Source organism: Salvelinus sp. IW2-2015, linkage group LG6.1, assembly GCF_002910315.2.
Source record: "Salvelinus sp. IW2-2015 linkage group LG6.1, ASM291031v2, whole genome shotgun sequence".
NCBI lineage: Eukaryota > Metazoa > Chordata > Actinopteri > Salmoniformes > Salmonidae > Salvelinus > Salvelinus sp. IW2-2015.
Genome location: NC_036845.1, coordinates 24,303,200 through 24,325,328, shown reverse-complemented (window position 1 = coordinate 24,325,328; position 22,129 = coordinate 24,303,200).

Here is a 22,129-nt window from a genome sequence, read left to right as displayed (position 1 = left end):
AAATCATACAATGTGATCATACAACTGTCTCTCACAGTTGAAGTGTACCTATGATAAAAATTACAGACCTCTACATGCTTTGTAAGTAGGAAAACCTGCAAAATCGGCAGTCGGCTTGTTCTCCCCACTGTATAAGTATAAAATATATGGATGAGCAGTGACAGAGCAGCTAAGATGCAATAGATAGTAAAGAATAGATAGTGAAGGATACAGTATACAGTCTATACATATGAGATGAGTAATGCGAGATATGTAAACATTCTTAAAGTAGCATTATGAAAGTGACTAGTGTTCCATTTATTAAAGTGGCCAATGATATCAAGTCTGTAGGTAGGCAGCCACCTCTCTGTGCTAGTGGTGGCTGTTTAACAATCTGATGGCTTTGACATAGAGCCCGACAGGATGCTCTCAATTGTGCACCTGTAAAAGTTAGTGAGGGTTTTCGGTGACAAGCCCAACCTCCTGAGGTTGAAGAGGCCATTTCAGTTTGTCGGTGATATGTACACCAAGGAACTTAAAAGTTTCCACCGTCTCCACTGCTGTACCGTCGACGTGGATAGGAGGGTGCTCCCTTTGCTTTTTCCTGAAGTCCACGATCATCTCTTTAGTTTTGCTGACATTGAGTGAGAGGTTATTTTCCTGACACCACACTTCAAGTGGTATATGTATGGAATGCCCCTGTGTTGACTAAAATGGCTGCACTTCAAAGACACTTCTGTCATTCATGGTATTAGACCTTTACCTGTTAACGTTAGTCAAGGTATTTTTCAGGTGCTAAAAGGAGTGAACGTTAAAGAACGATCAACATCTTCAATGTCATATGAAGGGCACTAGAGAAGAGCCATCCTGGTAAACCTACAGTATATTCAGGAGCAATGACCTAGATGGAAACATTAGAGCACATGCAGTTAAACCTTTAATCAGTGCATGGGAAGAGAAAAGATAGGAAAAACTGGAGAAGCTAGCTCTTCCTCAGGGGTCGAAGCCTTCGTCATATAGAACAGAAAACAAATTACCAGAGGGATAAACTGCTTCCTCCCCTGAGACAGACTGGTAACAATCTAGATTAAGGATCTCATATATACAGATCGATACATCCCTCAACAAACTATTGGCGAGCCATTAATACTTAATGAGATCCTTTGATGAGTAGGTCGCAGACTCCGTTAGCGATCTATAAACATAAGTAGATCCCTGTGATGTCTGTGTATCTGGCAGCTGGAAACGTTGTTTAAGTGAAGGATGACTATGCTATAGTGATTGACTGAAACATCTTGATTTGTATCTGTTTACTCAACTGGCCTATGCTTAAATCGTGGACTATAAATCTGTAATGCTGATTTTAAGGGACCTATGATACCATAACATATTTTCCTTATGGACAATATTTAATCTATAGTCAATTCTCATTCTGACAATAATCCAATGTAATAGTGAATGTAGAGGAATACTGATATATTTATTTATTTGAACTTTTTTGGTCAATACAAGCATAGATGAGGTTCACATACAGTGCATTCCAAATGTATTCACACCCTTGACATCTTCCACATTTTATTTGTGATACAGCCTGAATTTAAAATTGATTTAACTGAGATTTTGTGTCACTGGTCTTCACACAATACCCCATAATGTCAAAGTGTAATTATGTTTTGGCCAGTACACACATCACACTTCCATGTTGTCTCCGTGCTGCTACTTTGCATTTAACAAATTTACCAACGTCGGACGCATTATCTGGATATGTTTCTACAGGAACTCCACCAACCCAAAAAGATATGTAGTAACATTAACGCTATGCCATCTAATTGCTGCTGCTGTACTCATAATATGCAGGAGAAATATCGCCTTATGGCGAAGTATAGCCGAGTTGCAAGCCCAGCTTCAGATGCAATCTGCAATTTAAGTGTAGGAAAGGACGAAACAGCGTCTGTGCCACCAGTAAGTACAGATAGCAGTATAAATACCCCCCCCCTCACAGTCCCCGCCGCTGGACAATTTTCTCAAGGCATCTGAAAAAAAATGCTGTTGTTATACAACCGGTGTCGCTCATTCAGCCATCAGCAAATTTCAGCCGGTTCTTCCCATTAACCTTTCTAGCCCCGGCGTTCCGCTAGCGGAACTCCTCCCACATTCCACTGAAAAGGCAGAGCGCGAAATTCAAAAAATATTTTTTTGAAATATTTAACTTTCACACATTAACAAGTCCAATACAGCAAATGAAAGATACACATCTTGTGAATCCAGTCAACATGTCCGATTTTTTAAATGTTTAACAGCGAAAACACCACATATATTTATGTTAGCTCACCACCAAATACAAAAAAGGACAGACATTTTTCACAGCACAGGTAGCATGCACGAAACCAACAACCAACCAAACTAACCAAGAAACAACTTCATCAGATGACAGTCCTATAACATGTTACACAATAAATCTATGTTTTGTTCAAAAAATKTGCATATTTGAGGTATAAATCAGTTTTACATTGCTGCTACCATCACAGCTACCGTCAGAAATAGCACCGAAGCAGCCAGAGTAATTATAGAGACCAACGTGAAATACCTAAATACTCATCAAAAACATTTCTGAAAAATACATGGTGTACAGCAAATTAAAGACAAACATCTTGTGAATCCAGCCAATATTTCCGATTTTTTAAGTGTTTTACAGCGAAAACACAATATAGCATTATATTAGCTTACTACAATAGCCTACCACCATTCATTCATCAAGGCACGTTAGCGATAGCAATAGGCACGTTAGCGTTAGCGAATAAACCAGCAAAAGATATTAATTTTCACTAACCTTCATAAACCTTCCTCAGATGACAGTCCTATAACATCAGGTTATACATACACTTATGTTTTGTTCGAAAATGTGCATATTTAGAGCTGAAAACAGTGGTTATCCATTATGCTAACGTATCTTTTTCCCAGAATGTGCGGATATTTCTATTAGACTCTCACCTATTCTGACCAAATAGCTATTCATAAACATTACAAAAAAATACATGTTGTATAGGAAATGATAGATACACTAGTTCTTAATGCAATCGCAGTGTTAGAATTCTAAAAATATCTTCATTACGACATAAGGCTTATGTTATAGCGAGAGAGTGGCCAAAACCTGGGCGCAAAACTACTAGTACACAGTTCGACAGATATATGAAATAGCATCACAAAATGGGTCCTACTTTTGGTGATCCTCCATCAGAATGTTGTACAAGGGGTCCTTTGTCCAGAACAGTCGTTGTTTGGATTTAGAACATCGTTTTTCCCTCTTGAATTAGCAAGCACACTGGCCAAGTGGCGCGAAGCTCTCCATCGTCAACAAACACAGACAACGCAACACGCCTAACGTCCCGAAAAAAATTCAATAATCTAATAAAACTATATTGAAAAAACATACTTTACGATGATATTGTGACATGTATCAAATAAAATCAAAGCCGGAGATAGTAGTCGCCTATAACGACAGCTTTTCAGAAGGCAATTCCAGGTCCATCTTCGCGCTTTCCAGAAAACAGAAAATGGATGACTCGTCGTGCCAAGAGGATTTATTCCACCTCAGACCAAGATAAACACTTCATTTCTTCTCTCACTTCCTCTTGACATCTAGGGGAAGGTGTATGACATGCATTTATACTCATACGTATCATGCCCATTTATAGGCAGGCCCTTGAACAGAGCATCATTTTCAGACTTTCCACTTCCTGGTCAGAAAGTGTGCTGCCAAATGAGTTCTGTTTTACTCACAGACAAAATTCAAACGGTTTTAGAAACTAGAGAGTGTTTTCTATCCAATAGTAATAATAATATGCATATTGTACGAGCAAGAATTGAGTACGAGGCCGTTTAAATTGGGCACGATTTTCCCCCAAAGTGAAAACAGCGCCCTCTGTCCTCAACAGGTTTTAAGCATCGAGTCGGAGTCAGAGACCGAGCCTTCTCAGGTCTCTCCTCTACCCGTTACGGGGTCTGAGCAGCCGAAGCCTCCCATCATCATTACAAATTGAAAACCCTAGTCATTGGTGACTCTATTACCCGCAATATTAGACTTAAAAATAATCATCCAGCGATCATACACTGTTTATCAGGGGGCAGGTCTACCGAAGTAAAGGCTAATCTGAAGATGGTGCTGGCTAAGGATAAAACTGGTGACTGTAGAAAGTGTAAGAATATTGTTATCAATTCAATTTCAATTTCTATTTAAGGGCTTTATTGGCATGGGAAACATGCCAAAGCAATGTAGGCACCAATGATGTTAGGATGAAACAGAGGTCACCAAGTGCAACATAGCTTCAGTGTGTAAATTAGCGAGAAAGATGTGTCGGCATCGAGTAATTGTCTCTGGCATTTAGGGGAGTCTCACAACTCAATCGCTGGTTAAAAACTGTTTTATGGCCCTCTTGAAAATATAACATTTGTAGATAATTAGCCCTTTTTCTTGGACTCACCCACAAACAGGACCACACCTGGCCTGCTGAGGAGTGACAGACTCCATTTTAGCTGGAGGGGTGCTCTCATTTTATCTATCAGTATAGTCAGGGCTCTAACTCCTCTGGCTCCTCTGGCTCCACAATGAGATAGGGTGCAGGCCAGGCACCAGCTTAGTGGAGTCTGCCAATAGCACAGTCAGTGTAGTCAGCTTCGTTTTCCCTATTGAGACCATGTCTGTGCCTCAATCTAGGTTGAAAAATCTAAACATGGTGGTGTTCGCTTTAGGAATCTCACTGGAATAAAGACCTCCTCCATCCCTGTCATTTTTTAAAGAGACTGTGATAATACCTCACAACTCAAAATAGGACTACTTAATGTTAGATCCCTTACTTCGAAGGAAGTCATAGTCAATAAACTAATCACTGATCATAACCTTGCCACAGTCATACCCTGGATCTATTTCTGTCCCATGGAATAAATATTGTGGATCTAAATGTTTTTCCTAAAAATCCTGGACTATCGGACCACCATTTTATTACGTTTGCAATAGCAACACATAAACAGCTCAGACCCCAACTAAGTATTATCAAAAGCCTTGGTCAACCCAAAAATTCCTAGATACCCTTCCAGACTCCCTGCACCTACCCAAGGACGTCGGAGTACAACATCAGTTAACCACCTATCGAAGGATCTAAATGTAACCTTGCGCAATACCCTATATGCAGTCACACCTCTAAAAACTAAAAACATTTGTCACAAGAAAATAGCTCCCTGGTATACAGAAAATACCAGAGCCCTGAAGTAAGCTTCCAGAAAAATGGAACGAAAATGGCTGTCCACCAAAATGGAAGCCTTCTGACTAGCTTTGAAAGACAGTATCGTGCAATATCGAAGAGCCCTCACTGCTGCTTGATCAGCCTACTTTTCCAACCTGATTGAGGAGAATAAAAACAATCCAAAATGTATTTTTGATACTGTCACAAATCTAACTAAGTAGCAGCATTTCCCAAGAGAGGAGGGCCTTCACTTCAGCAGTGATGAATTCATGAACATCTTCAACGAAAAGATTATTTGAAACCAAATTACGAACTCCTCTCTGAATCTGCGTATTTCTCCAAACTCAATTGTCCTGAGTCTACACAGAACTGCCAGGACCTAAGATTAATAGAGATACTCAAGTTTTTTTATCTTCTATCTCTTGAAACGTTCGCGAAAATAGTCATGGCCTCTCAATCTTCCAGCTGCCTACTAGACCTAATTCCGACTAAAGTACTGAAAGAGCTACTTCCTGTGCTTGGCCCTGCAATGTTGAACATAATACATGGCTCCTTATCCTCTGGATGTGTACCAAACTCACACAAAAAATGGCAGTAATAAAGCCTTTCCTAAAAAAGCCAACCCTTGACCCGGAAAAATGTCAAAGCTATCGGCCTATATAGAATCTCCCATTCCTCTCAAAACATTTTTTAAAAGCTGTTACGCAGCACTCACTGCCTTCCTGAAGACAAATAATGTATTTGAAACACTCCAGTCTAGTTTTAGACCCATTATAGTACTGAGACTGCACTCATGAAGGTGGTAAATTACCTTTTAATGACATCAGACCAAGGCTCTGCATCTGTTCTCGTGCTCCTAGAACTTAGTGCCACTTTTGACACCATCGWTMAACACGTTCTTTTGGAGAGATTGGAATCCCTAATTGGTCTACATGGACAAGTTCTTGCCTGGACAGATATCAGTTTCTCTCTGTGGATGTTTTGTCCTCTGACAAATCAATTGTAACTTTCAGTGTTCCTCAAGGTTCTGTTTTAGGACCACTATTGTTTTCGCTATATATTCTACCGCTTGGTGAAGTCATTCGGGAAACACAATGTCAACTTTCCCTGCTATACGGACGACACACAGCTGTACAGTGAAGCCTGTGTTTCAGATATTAGGAATTGGATGGAGGCAAACTCTTTACATTCAAACTCGAACAAAACAGAAATGTTATTTCTAGGTCCCAAGAAACAAAGAGATCTGCTGTTTGATCTGACAATTAATCTTGTTGGTTGTACAGTCGTCTCAAATAAAATTGTGAATGACCTCGGCATTACTCTGGACCCTGAATATCAACAATATTCGGCTTTTTTATATCTTCATAGCATTGCATCTGATACTTTTTGTCCAAAAATGATGCAGAAGAGCTAATCCTTGCTTTTTTCACTTCAAGATTGGGCTACTGCAATGCTCTACTCTCCGGCTACCCGTATAAAGCACTAAATAACCTTCAGTTAGTACTGAATACGGCTGCTAGAATCCTGACTAGAACCAAAACATTTGATCATATTACTCCAGTGCTAGCGTCTCTACACTGGATTCCTGTGACGGCAAGGGCTGATTTGAAGGTTTAACAAAGAATTGTATGGACTTGTTCCTACCTATTTATCCGATTTGGTCCTGCAATACATACCTTCTCTTAAAGAGCTCAATTTTTATGKAATGCTCTGTCTATCCACGTGAGAGAAGTAGACTCGGTCTCGACCTTTGTCTTTACTGAAGACTCATCTATTCAGTATGTCCTATGAATGAGTGTAGTCTGGTGCAGGGGTGCGAAGGTGAACGACATGGCACTGGAGTGACGAATAGCCCTTGCTGTCTCTGCTTGGCCAGCTCCCCTCTCTCCACTGAGATTCTCTGCCTCTGACCATATTATGGGGGCTGAGTCACTGGCTTACTAGTGTTCTTCAATGCCATCCCTGGGAGGGGTGCGTTGCGTCGTGCTAGGCTTTTTTTAGTCGACTTGAGTGGGTTGACTCACTGACGTGATCTTCCTGTGTCATGCCCTGGCCTTAGTATTCTTTGTTTTCTTAAGTATTTTGGTTAGGTCAGGGTGTGACATGGGGAATGTATGTGGTTTTTGTTGTGTCTAGGGTGGTTGTAAGGTTTAGGGGGTTTATTAGAGTAGTTGGGTTTATGTTTAGTATAGTTGTCTAGCTGTGTCTATGGTTGTGTGTATGTTTCTAGGTATGTCTATGGTTGAGTGTATGTTTCTAGGATTGTCTATGGTTGCCTGAGTGGTTCTCAATCAGAGACAGATGTCGTTCATTTGTCTCTGATTGGGAGCCATATTTTAGGCAGCCATAGGCATCAGGTTTTTGTTGGGTCATTGTCTAGTTCTGTTCTATGTCTAGGTCTGTGTCAAGGTTGCATGTGTGCATTTTGTCGGTTAAAGAGAAGATGTTTTTTTTTACACGCTGCGCCTTGGTCCTCTCTCTCTCCCATGGTCAATCGTGACATCCTGTCTGGTTTTGCACCCCCCTGTGCTCATGTGACGGATATCTTCATAGGCTGTACTCAGCCGTGTCTCAGGATAGTAAGTTGGTGGTCTGTTGATATCCCTCTAGTGGTGTGGGGCTGTGCTTTGGCAAAGTGGGTCGGGTTATATCCTGCCTGGTTGGCTCTGTCCGGTTGACCCTGTCTGGGGTTATCGTCGGACGGAGCCATATTGTCCCCTTAGGACATGGCTCGGGACTACCGTGCCTGATGAATCCTGGCTGTCCCGGTCCCTAGTCCACCTGGTCATGCTGCTAATCCAGTTTCTGCTATTTTGCCTGTGGCTATGGAACCCTAACATGTTCACCAGACGTGCTACCTTGTCGTGCTGCTGGTCCAGTTTCAACTGTTCTGCCTGCGGCTATGGAACCCTGACCTGTTCACCGGACGTGCTACCTTGTCCTGGACCTGCTGTTTTCGACCCTTTCTCTCTCTCTCTCCCTCCCTCCCTATATCTCTCTCTCTCTACCGCACCTGCTGTCTCAACCTCTGAGTGCTGACCTTTTGCACTCTCTACAGCCACTGGGATTATTATTTGACCCTGCTAGAAACCTATGAACTTTTGAACATCTTGAAATATGATCTGGCCTTAATGCCCATGTATTCTTACAATCTCCACCCGACACATCTGAGGACTGGCCACGACTCAGAGCCTGGTTCCTGTCTAGGTTTCTTCCTAGGTTCCTGCCTTTATAGGGAGTTTTTCCTAGCCACCGTGCTTCTACATCTGCACTGCTTGCTGTTTGTGGTTTTAGGCTGGGTTTCTGTAGCACTTTGTGACATCTGCTTATGTAAAGAGGGATTTATAAATAAATATGATTAGATTTTTTCATTTAAAATGAAAAGCTGAAATGTATATAATCAATAATTATTCAACCCCTTTTAAAACCTCTCTGGGATAGCGGGACGGTAGCGTCCCACTTGGCCAATAGTCAGGGAAAATGTAAAGCGCCAAATTCAAAAAAATTATATAAAATCAAACTTTCATTAAATCACACATGTAAGATACCAAATTAAAGCTACAYTCGTTGTGAATCCAGCCAACATGTCAGATTTCAAAAAGACTTTTTGGCGAAAGCATAAGATGCTATTATCTGATGATAGCACAATGTCAACAAAGAGAGTAGCATATTTCAACCATGCCGGCGCTACTCAAAACGCAGATATAAAATATAAAACATGCATTGCCTTTGACAAGATTCTTTTGTTGGCACTCCAATATGTCCCATAAACATCACAAATGGTCCTTTTGTTCGATTAATTCCGTCCATATATATCCAAATTGTCCATTTATTTGGCGCGGTTGATCCAGAAAAAAACAGCTTCCAATTTGCGCAAAGTCACTACAAAATATCTCAAAAATTACCTCTAAACTTTGCCAAAACATTTCAAAGTACATTTGTAATACAACTTAAGGTATTTGTAAACGTTAATAATCGATCAAATTGAAGACGGGTCTATCTGTTTTCAATACAGGAGATMAACRAACWAACGCTACWTTYTTTAGTCTTGCGCAACTCTCAAACAGTACACATGACGTTACTCTACTTCCTGATGGCCTTCTTCTTCATTGCACAAATGAATAACCTCAACCTATTTCCTAAGACTGGTGACATCCAGTGGAAGCAGTAGGAACTGAGAACAGAGTGATTAGAAATCTGGCTTCCCAATGAAACCTCATTGAACAGACAGTGACTTAAAAGAATAAAAATAAATTATGGTTAGTCCTCGGGGTTTTGCCTGCTACATAAGTTCTGTTATACTTACAGATATGATTCAAACAGTTTTAGAAACTTCAGAGTGTTTTCTATCCAAATCTACTATAATATCCATATCTTATATTCTGGGGATGAGTAGAAGGAAGTTGAAATTGGGCACGCTTTTTTTCAAAATGTGAAAACTCTGCCCCTTATCCTAGAGATGTTTTAACAGGTGACATAATAAGTTGCATGGACTTACTCTGTGTGCAATAATAGTGTTTAACATGATGTTTGAATGACAGAACTCTACACTCTGTACCCCACACGTAGTATAATCTTTAATGTCCCTCAGTTGAGCAGTGAATTTCAAACACAGATTCAACCACAAAGACCAGGGAGGTTTTACAATTCCTCACAAAGAAGGGCACCTATTGGTAGATGGGTAAAATATTTTTTTATTTTTTATTATTTATTTCACCTTTATTTAACCAGGTAGGCTAGTTGAGAACAAGTTCTCATGTTGCAACTGCGACCTGGCCAAGATAAAGCATAGCAGTGTGAACAGACAACACAGAGTTACACATGGAGTAAACAATAAACAAGGCAATAACATGGTAGAAAAAAAGAGAATCTATATACAATGTGTGCAAAAGGCATGAGGTAGGCAATAAATCGAATAATTACAATTTAGCAGATTAACACTGAGTGATAAATCATCAGATGATCATGTGCAAGAAGAGATACTGGTGTACAAAGAGCAGAAAAGTAAAATAAATAAAAGCAGTATGGGGGTGAGGTAGGTAAATGGGTGGGTAGTTTACAGATGGACTATGTACAGCTGCAGCGATCGGTATGCTGCTCGGATAGCAGATTTTTAAAGTTGTTGAGGGAGATAAAAGTCTCCAACTTCAGAGATTTTTGCAATTCGTTCCAGTCGCAGGCAGCAGAGAACTGGAAGGAAAGGCGTCCAAATGAGGTTTTTAGCTTTAGGGATGATCAGTGAGATACACCTGCTGGAGCGCGTGCTGCGGGTGGTGTAGCCATCGTGACCAGTGAACTGAGATAAGGCGGCACTTTACCTAGCATAGCCTTGTAGATGACCTGGAGCCAGTGGGTCTGACGACGAACATGTAGCGAGGGCCAGCCGACTAGGGCATACAGGTCGCAGTGTGGGTCGTAATAAGGTGCCTTAGTAACAAAACGAATGGCACTGTGAATAAACTGCATCCAGTTTGCTGAGTAGAGTGTTGGAAGCTATTTTGTAGATGACATCGCCGAAGTCGGAGATCTGGTAGATAGTCAGTTTTAGCTAGGGTAGTTTGGCGGCTGAGTGAAGAGGCTTTGTTGCGGAATAGAAAGCCGATTTCTTGATTTGATTTTGGATTGGAGATGTTTGATATGAGTCTGGAAGGAGAGTTTCAGTCTAGCCAGACACCTAGGTACTTATAGATGTCCACATATTCTAGGTCGGAACCGTCCAGGGTGGTGATGCTAGTCGGGCGTGCGGGTGCAGGCAGCGAACGGTTGAAAAGCATGCATTTGGTTTTACTAGCGTTTTAGAAGCAGTTGGAGGCCACGGAAGGAGTGTTGTATGGCATTGAAGCTCGTTTGGAGGTTAGATAGCACAGTGTCCAAGGAAGGGCCGGAAGTATATAGAATGGTGTCGTCTGCGTAGAGGTGGATCAGGGAATCGCCCGCAGCAAGAGCAACATCATTGATGTATACAGAGAAAAGAGTCGGCCCGAGAATTGAACCCTGTGTACCCCCATAGAGACTGCCAGAGGACCGGACAACATGCCCTCCGATTTGACACACTGAACTCTGTCTGCAAAGTAGTTGTGAACCAGGCAAGGCAGTCATTAGAAAAACCGAGGCTACTGAGTCTGCCGATAAGAAATATGGTGATTGACAGAGTCGAAAGCCTTGGCCAGGTCGATGAAGACGGCTGCACAGTAATGTCTTTTATCGATGGCGGTTATGATGTCGTTTAGACCTTGAGCGTGGCTGAGGTGCACCCGTGACCGGCTCGGAAAACCGGATTGCACAGCGGAGAAGGTACGGTGGGATTCGAGATGGTCAGTGATCGTTTGTTGACTTGGCTTTCGAAGACCTTAGATAGGCAGGGCAGGATGGATATAGGTCTGTAACAGTTTGGGTCCAGGGTGTCTCCCCCTTTGAAGAGGGGGATGACCGCGGCAGCTTTCCAATCCTTGGGGATCTCAGATGATACGAAGGAGAGGTTGAACAGGCTGGTAATAGGGGGTGCGACAATGGCGGCGGACAGTTTCAGAAATAGGGGGTCCAGATTGTCAAGCCCAGCTGATTTGTATGGGTCCAGGTTTTCCAGCTCTTTCAGAACATCTGCTATCTGGATTTGGGTAAAGGGAAAGCTGGGGAGGCTTGGGCGAGTAGCAGCGGGGGGGGCAGGGCTGTTGGGCAAGGTTGGAGTCGCCAGGAGGAAGGCATGGCCAGCCATTGAGAAATGCTTGTTGAAGTCTTCGATTATCACGGATTTATCGGTGGTGACCGTGTTACCTAGCCTCAGTGCAGTGGGCAGCTGGGAGGAGGTGCTCTTGTTCTCCATGGACTTTACAGTATCCCAGAACTTTTTGGAGTTAGAGCTACAGGATGCGAATTTCTGCTTGAAAAAGCTGGCCTTTGCTTTCCTGACTGACTGCGTGTATTGGTTCCTGACTTCCCTGAACAGTTGCATATCGCGGGGGCTCTTCGATGCATTGCAGTTTCGCCACAGGATGTTTTTTGTGCTGGTCGAGGGCAGTCAGGTCTGGAGTGAACCAAGGGCTATATCTGTTCTTGTTCTGCATTTTTTGAACGGAGCATGCTTGTCTAATATGGTGAGGAAGTAACATTTAAAGAATGACCAGGCATCCTCAACTGACGGGATGAGGTCAATATCCTTCCAGGGTACCCGGGCCAGGTCGATTAGAAAGGCCTGCTCGCAGAAGTGTTTTAGGGAGCGTTTGACAGTGATGAGGGGTGGTCTTGACGCGGACCCGTGGCGGATACAGGCAATGAGCAGTGATCCTGAGATCTGATTGAAGACAGCAGAGGTGTTATTGGAGGCAGGTTGGTCAGGATAATGTCTATTAGGGTGCCCATGTTTACGGATTTAGGGTTGTACCTGGTGGTTCCTGATGATTGTGTGTGAGATTGAGGCATCAAGCGTGATTGTAGGACTGCGGGGTGTTAAGCAATTCCCAGTTTAGGTCACCTAACAGAACAAACTCTGAAGCTAGATTGGGAGCGATCAATTCACAGATGGTGTCCAGGGCACAGCTGGGAGCTGAGGGGGGCGTAGCAGGCGGCAACAGTGAGAGACTTATTTCTGGAGAGATTAATTTTTAAAATAGAAGTTCGAACTGTTTGGGATAGACCTGGAAAGTATGACAGAACTTTGCAGGCTATCTCTGCAGTAGATTGCAACTCCTCCCCTTTGGCAGTTCTATCTTGACGGAAAGTGTTATAGGTGGGTATGGAAATCTCAGAATTTTGGTGGCCTTCCTAAGCCAGGATTCGGACACGGCAAGGACATCAGGATTGGCAGAGTGTGCTAAAGCGGTGAGTAAGGCAAACTTAGGAGGAGGCTTCTGATGTTGACATGCATGAAGCAAGGCTTTTTTCGATCGCAGAAGTCAACAAATGAGGGTGACTGGGGACATGCAGGGCCTGGGTTTACCTCCACATCACCCGAGGAACAGAGGAGAGTAGTAGGATGAGGTGCGGCTAAAGGCTATCAAAACTGGTCGCCTAGAGTGGTGAGGGTGCGGCTAAAGGCTATCAAAACTGGTCGCCTAAATAAAAGGAGCAGATTTAGGGCGTGGTAGAATAGATTCTGGGCATAATGTGCAGACAGGGGTATGGAGGGGCGCGGTACAGCGGAAGCAAGCCCAGGCACTGGTTGATGATAAGAGAGGTTGTATCTCTGGACATGCTGGTCTCAATGGGTGAGGTCACGCATGTGTTGGGGGTGGGACAAAGGGGGTATCAGAGGTACGGAGAGTGTGAACTACAGGGTCCATTGCAAACCAAAACAATGATAATGAAAACTAGCCTGAACAACAGTATGCAAGGCATATTGATATTTGAGAGAGACATACAATAAGGCATAAAGTGATTGCAGTGTCTTGATTGGAGAGCTAGCTAAAACAACAGGTAAGATAACAGCAGCCAAAACAGGGTGCTTAGTCTGACACAGCAACAACAGGTAAAATGGCGACGACTAGGGCAGAGAGGGTCGGATTAACTACACACAGATCCTGAGTTAAAGCACAGAGCCGACAGATAAAACACAAAATAACAGAATGGAGTACCGTGAATTAATGGACAGTCAAGCATGCATCAGCTATGTAGCCAAGTGATCATAGTGTCCAGGGGGCAGCCGTTAGATGGAGCAGAGGAGGCCTCCACTAAGCTAGGCACGCGGCGTTAAAGTTAGTTAGCCCGGGGGGTGGTCTGCTCAGACGGAGGGGTCTGCTCAGACGTGGTTGTGTCGACAGAGAATCCAAGCCCAGATGGCGATGGCGAAAGAGAGGTTGTGAATTGTAGAATTGTGTTTGCTAACTGGTGCTAGCTTCGTGTGGCAGTGGCGCTAGCCGCAAGCTAGCTGTGAGGATCAGAAGCAGTGCTCAGGGATTACGGCAGGAATCCGGCGTTGTTGTCGAGAGACAGTCCGATGCTGGTAATTGGTGAGTAATCCAGGCTAATAAACAGGGCTGGTGTCTGTGCAGAAGGTAAAAGCTACTAGCAGCGGCAAAAAAAATGGCTAAATTAGCTTGTAGCTGGTATTGTTAGCCCAAGATTCGCTGGTAGACCTCTTCAGCTAGCCGGCAGATGGGCCTAGCTCGAGGCTAGCTCAAGGCTAACTGGTGCTTGCTTCGGGACAGAGGTGTTAGCCAGTAGTAGCCACTCGGTTGCAGCAGCTAGCTGTGATGATACGGTGTAATTGTCCAGAGCTTGCGTCAGGAATCCGGTGATGTGTAGAGAAAAAGCAGTCCTATATGCTCTGGGTTGATATCGCGCTTGCAGCTAGCCGGCAGATGGGCCTAGCTCGAGGCAGCCAAGGCTAACTGGGCTTGCTGTCGGGACAGAGGTGTTAGCCAGTAGTAGCCACTCGGTTGCAGCTAGCTAGCTGTGATGATACGGTGTAATTGTCCAGAGCTTGCGTCAGGAATCCGGTGATGTGGTAGAGAAAAAGCAGTCCTATATGCTCTGGGTTGATATCGCGCTTGCAGACTGGCAGGTATTGGCCCGGTATTGAAGCTGGCTGTGTCCGAGTTGAGGGTGAAGACCGCAGCAGTGGCTAACTGACTACTAGCTAGTAGCTAGTTATCTGGCTAGCTTCTGCTTGGGGTTACGGTTCTAAAGTATATAAAAAAAATAGCAGGTCCGTACCACATTGGGTGAGGCGGAATGTAGGAATGTATATTCAGTTCCTAGATGGAAAATGAAATTAAAATATATACGAAATGTATACGAAAAATACGAAGACTATTTACTATTTACTATTTACACGCGACAGGACAATACAGGACAAACAAACACACGTCCGACTGCTACGCCATCTTGGATTCACTATTCACTACTAATAAAAACAACAGACATTGAATATCTCTTTTACCATGGTAAAGTTATTAATTGCACTTTGGATGGTGTATCAAAACACTCAATCACTACAAAGATACATGCGCCCTTCCTAACTCAATTGCCGGAGAGGAAGGAAACCGCTCAGGGGTTTCACCATGAGGCCAATGGTGACTTTAAAACAGTTATAGAGTTTAATGGTTATGATAGAAGAACGCTGAGGATGGATCAACAACATTGTAGTTACTCTACAATACTAACCTAAATGACAGAGTGAAAGGAATCTTGTACAGAACAAAAATATTCCCCAACATGCATCCTGTTTGCAATGAGGCACTAAAGTAAAACTGCAAATGTGGCAAAGAAATGTACTTTTTATCCTGAATACAAAGCATTATTATGTGTATGCTTGGGTATGCTTGTCATCGGCAAGGACTAGGGATTTATTTATTTTTATTACAAGAAACCGAATAGAGCTAAGCATAGGTAAAATTCTAAAGGAAAACCTGGTTCAGTCTGCTTTCCAACAGACACTGGGAGACAAATTCACTTTTCAGCAGGACAATCATTTGAGATGCCACCAGGAGCGTGCACTGTAAATCTGCAACATGTTCAGCAGCCTGAAGGGTAGATATCCATGGCTCTTAGTCACACCATAGATCAAGACCTCAAACATTTATTGGCTACTCAACAGCTTGTAAGTACAGCCAATCTTGCTTAGGAATTACTGGGCAAAGGTAAAACACTATGTTGACAAGTTTGTTCACACTCAAGGCTCAGCTTGTCTTCAAACCGCTAATCTACMCACCTCAAAGCATTGCTATCAGCTGAGCCTGTGCTGGATCTGTCAGTATCGGAGCACCCTATTCCTGATGACAGTCCCAAGGAACTGTGTTGCCAAACCAGTCTTGAATTGTCAACCCCCCAATCTTAAAATTGGACTTCAGTCTTTAAGAGACTGACACAAAATTGTGTTTTTCTCAAGATTTGCACCTGTTTTCTTAAAGGTGCACCATAAGGATTATTTTCTTAAGGATTGCGCAATACGACTATATTCACAGAAAAGATACTGATCAATGCCGTTTACAAGGGCATGCAGGGACAAAGCTCAAACCAGTTGTTAGCAATGCCTGAAAGTGGAAAGCTAAAATGGTGTCTTTTGTGTAACTTTGAAGAAGTCAACAGAGATATTACTAGCCTCCCTCCACTAGCGGCATGAGTGGGTCAGTTCAATATAGAGTTCAGTCAAAGATGATCTATGATATTGACAAGGTAGTTGAATGACTACTCTAACAATGGAAATACATGTCCTCAAAGATGGAAGGAGGAGGCGAGATCAGGTGGTACCATTCTAACCAATGAGAGGGCAGATATGCGTGTGAACAAAAGGCACAACTCTGAAATAACGTTGTTTTTTTGTTGCCGAAATGCCGTATGTGTCCGCTTATATCAGTGCATTCATAACAACCTAACCATTTTGAAACTTCTATTCGATCAAATAAGCCTCATGTAGCAAATTAGCAATACAAAATACTCATTGACCGCCTTACTAAAATTCCTCACTTTGTGGTCTAAATTTAATGGACAGATTTTGGGTGGAGTAAACCCTCTCGCTTCGGCTCTTCCTCTCTGGTTCAGTTTATCCTCTCACTGAAAATGAGAGTAAAATGTCCTTATTTACCCATACCTTTCAGCACAAAGACACTTCGTTGTGTTATTATGAAATAGGGTATACTGCATGTGTGTAGAGCAGAAGGAAAAAGGGCTAGCTATATCGGAATCTTGATTGCCTTTCCTAGAGGCTTGAGGCAAAAGACAGAACTGCGTAGGTTTGAACAGAGTTGAATACTTTTTGTTTTTAACTTCTGCTGGAGTTGACAGCACACACATGATGAACACAGAATGGGATTATTTGCAGGCTATTCTGTGCAAAGTCCCTCTATTGTTTGTGTTCTCTGTTTGCTGCTGATGGCGACTAACTCCTAAATGTCCACCAAAGTTCCAAAGCAAGAATCAATTACCTCAATGTTTGTTCTGCTGTTTCCCCTCCACCCGCTAACTTTAATCAAGGTTCCTAATTTCTAGATAATGTTACATGAATTAACCCCGGAGAATTGGGCCCGATGTAGCCAAGCTCTGTGTGTTTGTTGTATCCAGTAGTAATTGCCTCTGCACCATTTAGAGAGTTAATGATGTGTGTTGTCATTTTCCAAGGCACAATTAGTTATTCCAGCAATGTGACTTACAGCTGGCAGGGTAGCCAATTGGAGAGGTGAGTTCTGTGTATTCCAACACAGTTATAGGCTAATACTTGATACTGTAGGACTGCAGACCTAGAAAAGRATAGTGAGGGAATTGGATTGCAGGGTTGAATGGGGACACAAGTGCAATTAAGGTCAAATTGTAAAGGTGAAAGAGTTGGGACAGAATGTTAGTGATGGGATGGCGAGTACGACATGATTAATTAGCTTGGATACAATGGTGGGAAAAGCATGCAATTAATCAGTTTGAAGAGAATGGAACTAACAGGGCTGAAAAAACTAGGCTTAAGCTGAAGTGGAAGGAAGTGCTGGTCAGACCACTACCACTGTGAATAATTAAAATGTAGTGTTGTTCAAGCTGGCCGCACCACATCGTGAAAGTGAATTTTGTCATTGCAATTGGTGGCACAATCCTTGCATGGTGATTAGTCCTACTAAGGAACACAGAGGGGGAAAATACAGTCTTCTGATGTCTCAATGACACCCAGTGGGCTGCAGCCACCAGGAAAATAATGATGGGCATTTGGTGACATTTCATCTCAGACTGGGTGGTGGGAGGACAGGCCTACTAAGGTACATCACATATTTTCACCGGAACTCTACTTCAGTAAACACTGGTTTTGCATTACTTTTTAAATTGAAGCATAGGGCTTCTTACCCTAGCAGTCAATATGTGTAAGTGATTATTGCTSAAATAAATTGAATTTATTCTATAGCTAGAGGACTCCTGATATCTCCAGTAGTGATAAGTATAAATATATATATACAGTGGGGCAAAAAAGTATTTAGTCAGCCACCAATTGTACAAGTTCTCCCACTTAAAAAGATGAGAGAGGCCTGTAATTTTCATCATAGGTACACTTCAACTATGACAGACAAAATGAGAAAAAAGAATCCAGAAAATCACATTGTAGGATTTTTAATGAATTTATTTGCAAATTATGGTGGAAAATAAGTATTTGGTCACCTACAAACAAGCAAGATTTCTGGCTCTCACAGACCTGTAACTTCTTCTTTAAGAGGCTCCTCTGTCCTCCACTCGTTACCTGTATTAATGGCACCTGTTTGAACTTGTTATCAGTATAAAGACACCTGTCCACAACCTCAAACAGTCACACTCCAAAATCCACTATGGCCAAGACCAAAGAGCTGTCAAAGGACACCAGAAACAAAATTGTAGACCTGCACCAGGCTGGGAAGACTGAATCTGCAATAGGTAAGCAGCTTGGTTTGAAGAAATCAACTGTGGGAGCAATTATTAGGAAATGGAAGACATACAAGACCACTGATAATCTCCCTCGATCTGGGGCTTTTGTCTGTCATAGTTGAATGTACCTATGATGAAAATTACAGGCCTCTCATCTTTTTAAGTGGGAGAACTTGCACAATTGGTGGCTGACTAAATACCTTTTGCCCCACTGTATATATTATATATATGTATCTTTTGTCTGTTGTGGTCTAGTACTGTCTTTTTGCTAGCTAGGGCCATCAACTTTAAGCTGCCTGTCTTCCCAGTGGCCTACTTGGTGTGTGAACTGCTGACTGCTCATAATTTGCCAGCCCTAATTAACCAGGATCAAGGGGCAGGGTAATTTGTGACTTGTTTTGGTAATCAGTGACTTTATTGGGAGGGAGTGGTTTCACCTCTCCCTGGCAATCAGCAATTAGTACAGGGAGGTGTGCTCTCCACCKCTGCAAGGAAATTATCAATTATTGTTCGTTCTTCAGTCTCCCCTGGTTTCGCAGCGGCAGCTGTAAGCGGTAGTCCTGCCAGTGGCAGTTTTGTCGCAAACCTAAGACCGCCAACGGAACAAAGACGGTTCTGCCGAGTTGCTTGTGTAAGGAAAGAGAGGTCCACGCCGCTGTCTCACTTGAGTATCTTACCTAGTTATTTACAGCTTCTCAAATTTTGCTCTTTTGTAGCTTTGTCAACTATGTGTGTGTTTTCTATACCTGTTCACACCTCTCCCTGAAGGCTTGACAGACGATCCGCACCCATTGGCTGCAATCCTTCTAATTTAGTGTACCCTGCGCCCACAATCCACGTGGAATTCCGGGTCTCTGGCAGTCTTGGGAACTGCCGATCTGCGGTCAAGAACACCAAGTTCATCTCAGCCTATGCTGTCCTTCAGTCCCTTGACTTTTTGGCCYTGACAGAGACAAGGATCACCCCATAGAACACTGCTACTCCAGCTGATCTATGTTTTCTCTCGTAGTCCGTGAGCATCTGGTCGTCGTTGTGGTGGTGCCACAGGTCTACTAATTTCTCCTAAATGGAGATTTTCTCACCTGTCCATCTCCTCATTTGAATTCCATGCTGCCACTGTCACTTGTCCACTCAAGCTTAACATGATTGTCATATATTACCCAGCAGGTCCCCTTGGCGAGTTCCTCAATGAGCTTGACACCTTGTAAGTTAATTTCCTGCCGATGGCTCACCGCTCTTCGTACTTAGCGACCTCAACTTCCCGACATCTGCCTTTGATTAATTTCCTTCCAACTCTCTTTCCCCACCTTGCCTCTTTTGACTTCACCCTTTCCCAATCCCCTCCAACTCACAAGGCAGGCAATACGCTTGACTTCATCTTTACCAGTGGCTGCTCAACTACTAATCTCACTGCAACCCCCCTCCAGGTCTCTAACCACTTTGTTTCGTTTTCTGTTTACCTTTCCTCCAACCCTAACCACTCAGCCCCTACCCAGATGGTCATGTGACTTAGCAATCTTCGCTCTCTCGCTCCCCCACTACTCTCATTGCGAGCTTACAGAACAGGGCTGTGGGCAGCTGAGCAAAAATGGAGGAAAACTAAACTTCTGCAGGAACTATCATCCTTTCACTCCCTCCTCTCTACCTTCTCTTCCTCTGTATCCACTGCTAAAGCCACTTTCTACCCCTCTAAATTGCAACCTTCTCCCCCCTCCCTCTCTGCTGACAACTTTGTTAACCACTTTGAAAAAAAGGTTGACGACATCTGCTACTAATTCACTCAGCCTATTGAGTCCAGTGGTCTCACTGACACAGGGCTATCCTATGCCTTGACCTTTCTCCCATCTCTCTTCAGGTGCCTTCCTGTGACTCGTGAGGTCTGGCCGCCCAACAATCTGCCCGCTCGACCCCATCCCCTCCTCCAGACYATCTTTGGAGACCTTCTCCCATTCCTCACTTCCCTCATCAACTCTTCTCTGACCATTGGCTGGGTCCCCTATGACTTCAAAATGGCCCGAGTTGCTCTCCTCCTCAAGTACCCAACACTTGACTCATCTGACATTAAACTATAGACCTTTATCCCTCTTCTTTCATCAAACACTTGAGCGTGCTGTCTCAACTTTCTCGTTATCTCTCTCAGAACAATCTTCTTGACCCTAAACAGTCAGGCTTTGAGATGGGTCACTCAACGAAGACAGCTCTTCTCTGTGTCCGAGGCTCTCTGCMCAGCCAAGCTGACTATCTCTCGGTTCTCATCCTCCTAGATCTATCTTCTGCCTTTGACACCGTGAACCCTCAGATCCTCTCCACCCTCTCAGGGCTGGGCATCTCAGGCTCTGCACACTCTTGGATTGCATCATACCTGGCAGGCCGCTCCTACCAGGTGACGTGGAGAGGATCTGTGTCTGCACTATGAACTCTCACTTCTGGTGTCCCCCAGAGCTCGGTTCTAGGCCCTCTCCTCTTCTCTCTCTACACCAAGTCACTCGGCCCGTCATATCCTCACATGGTCTCTCCTATCATTGCCATGCAGATGACACTCACCTAATTTTCTCCTTCCCCCATTCTGACACCCAGGTGTTGACATGCATCTCTGCGTGCCTGGCAGATATCTGAACTTGGATATYGGCCCACTACCTCAAGCTCAACCTCAACAAGACAGGACTGCTCTTCCTCCCAGGGAAAGCCTGCCCACTCAAAGACCTCTCCATCATGGTTTACAACTCGGCAGTGTCCTGCAGGTTCATGCTCTACAACATCCGTGGAGTACGACCTTATCTCACACAGGAAGTGGCACATGTCCTAATCCAGGCACTTGTCCTGTCCCGTCTGGACTACTGCAACTCGCTGTTGGCTGGGCTCCCCGCTTGTGCCATCAAACCCCTGCATCTTATCCAGAACACTGCAGCCTGCCTAGTTTTCAACTTTCCCAAGTTCTCTCTGTCACCCCGCTCCTCCGCACACTCCACTGGCTTCCAGTCAAAGCTTGCATCCACTACAAGACCATGGTGTTTACCTATGGAACAGCAAGAGGAACTGTCCCTCCCTACCTTCTGGCTATGCTCATAACCTACAACCCAACCCTACGGGAGTGCAGCTCCCGCTCAGTTCACTCCAAGCTCTTCTCTGTCCTGGCATCCCAATGGTGGAACCCGCTTCCCCCGGAAGCTAGGACAGCAGAATCCCTGCCCATCTCCCAAAAAGATCTGAAACCCTAACTCTTCAAACAGTATCTTCAATAATAATCCTCCTCACCTCGATTTCCCCCCCCCCTCCAAAAAAAAGCACTTGCAATTGACCCGTCCTCCCAGCTCTGTCTACTGATATTATTGAGGAAAAACTTACCTCTATACCTGTGATATGTGGTTATCCTACTTAGCTGTCTTAATATGAATGCACTAATTGTAAGTCGCTCTGGAAGAGCATCTGCTAAATGACTAAAATGTCAATGTTTACCGATTGTATGGACATTGAATGTACAATCTGTCTGTTGATTTTTAATTGATGTATGAATAAGATGATTGATTTACATCATTGCATTTGTTTGGTCAATAACCTGTTGAGATAAATGGCAGCCTCTTGTGTATCCTGTAACAGAGAAT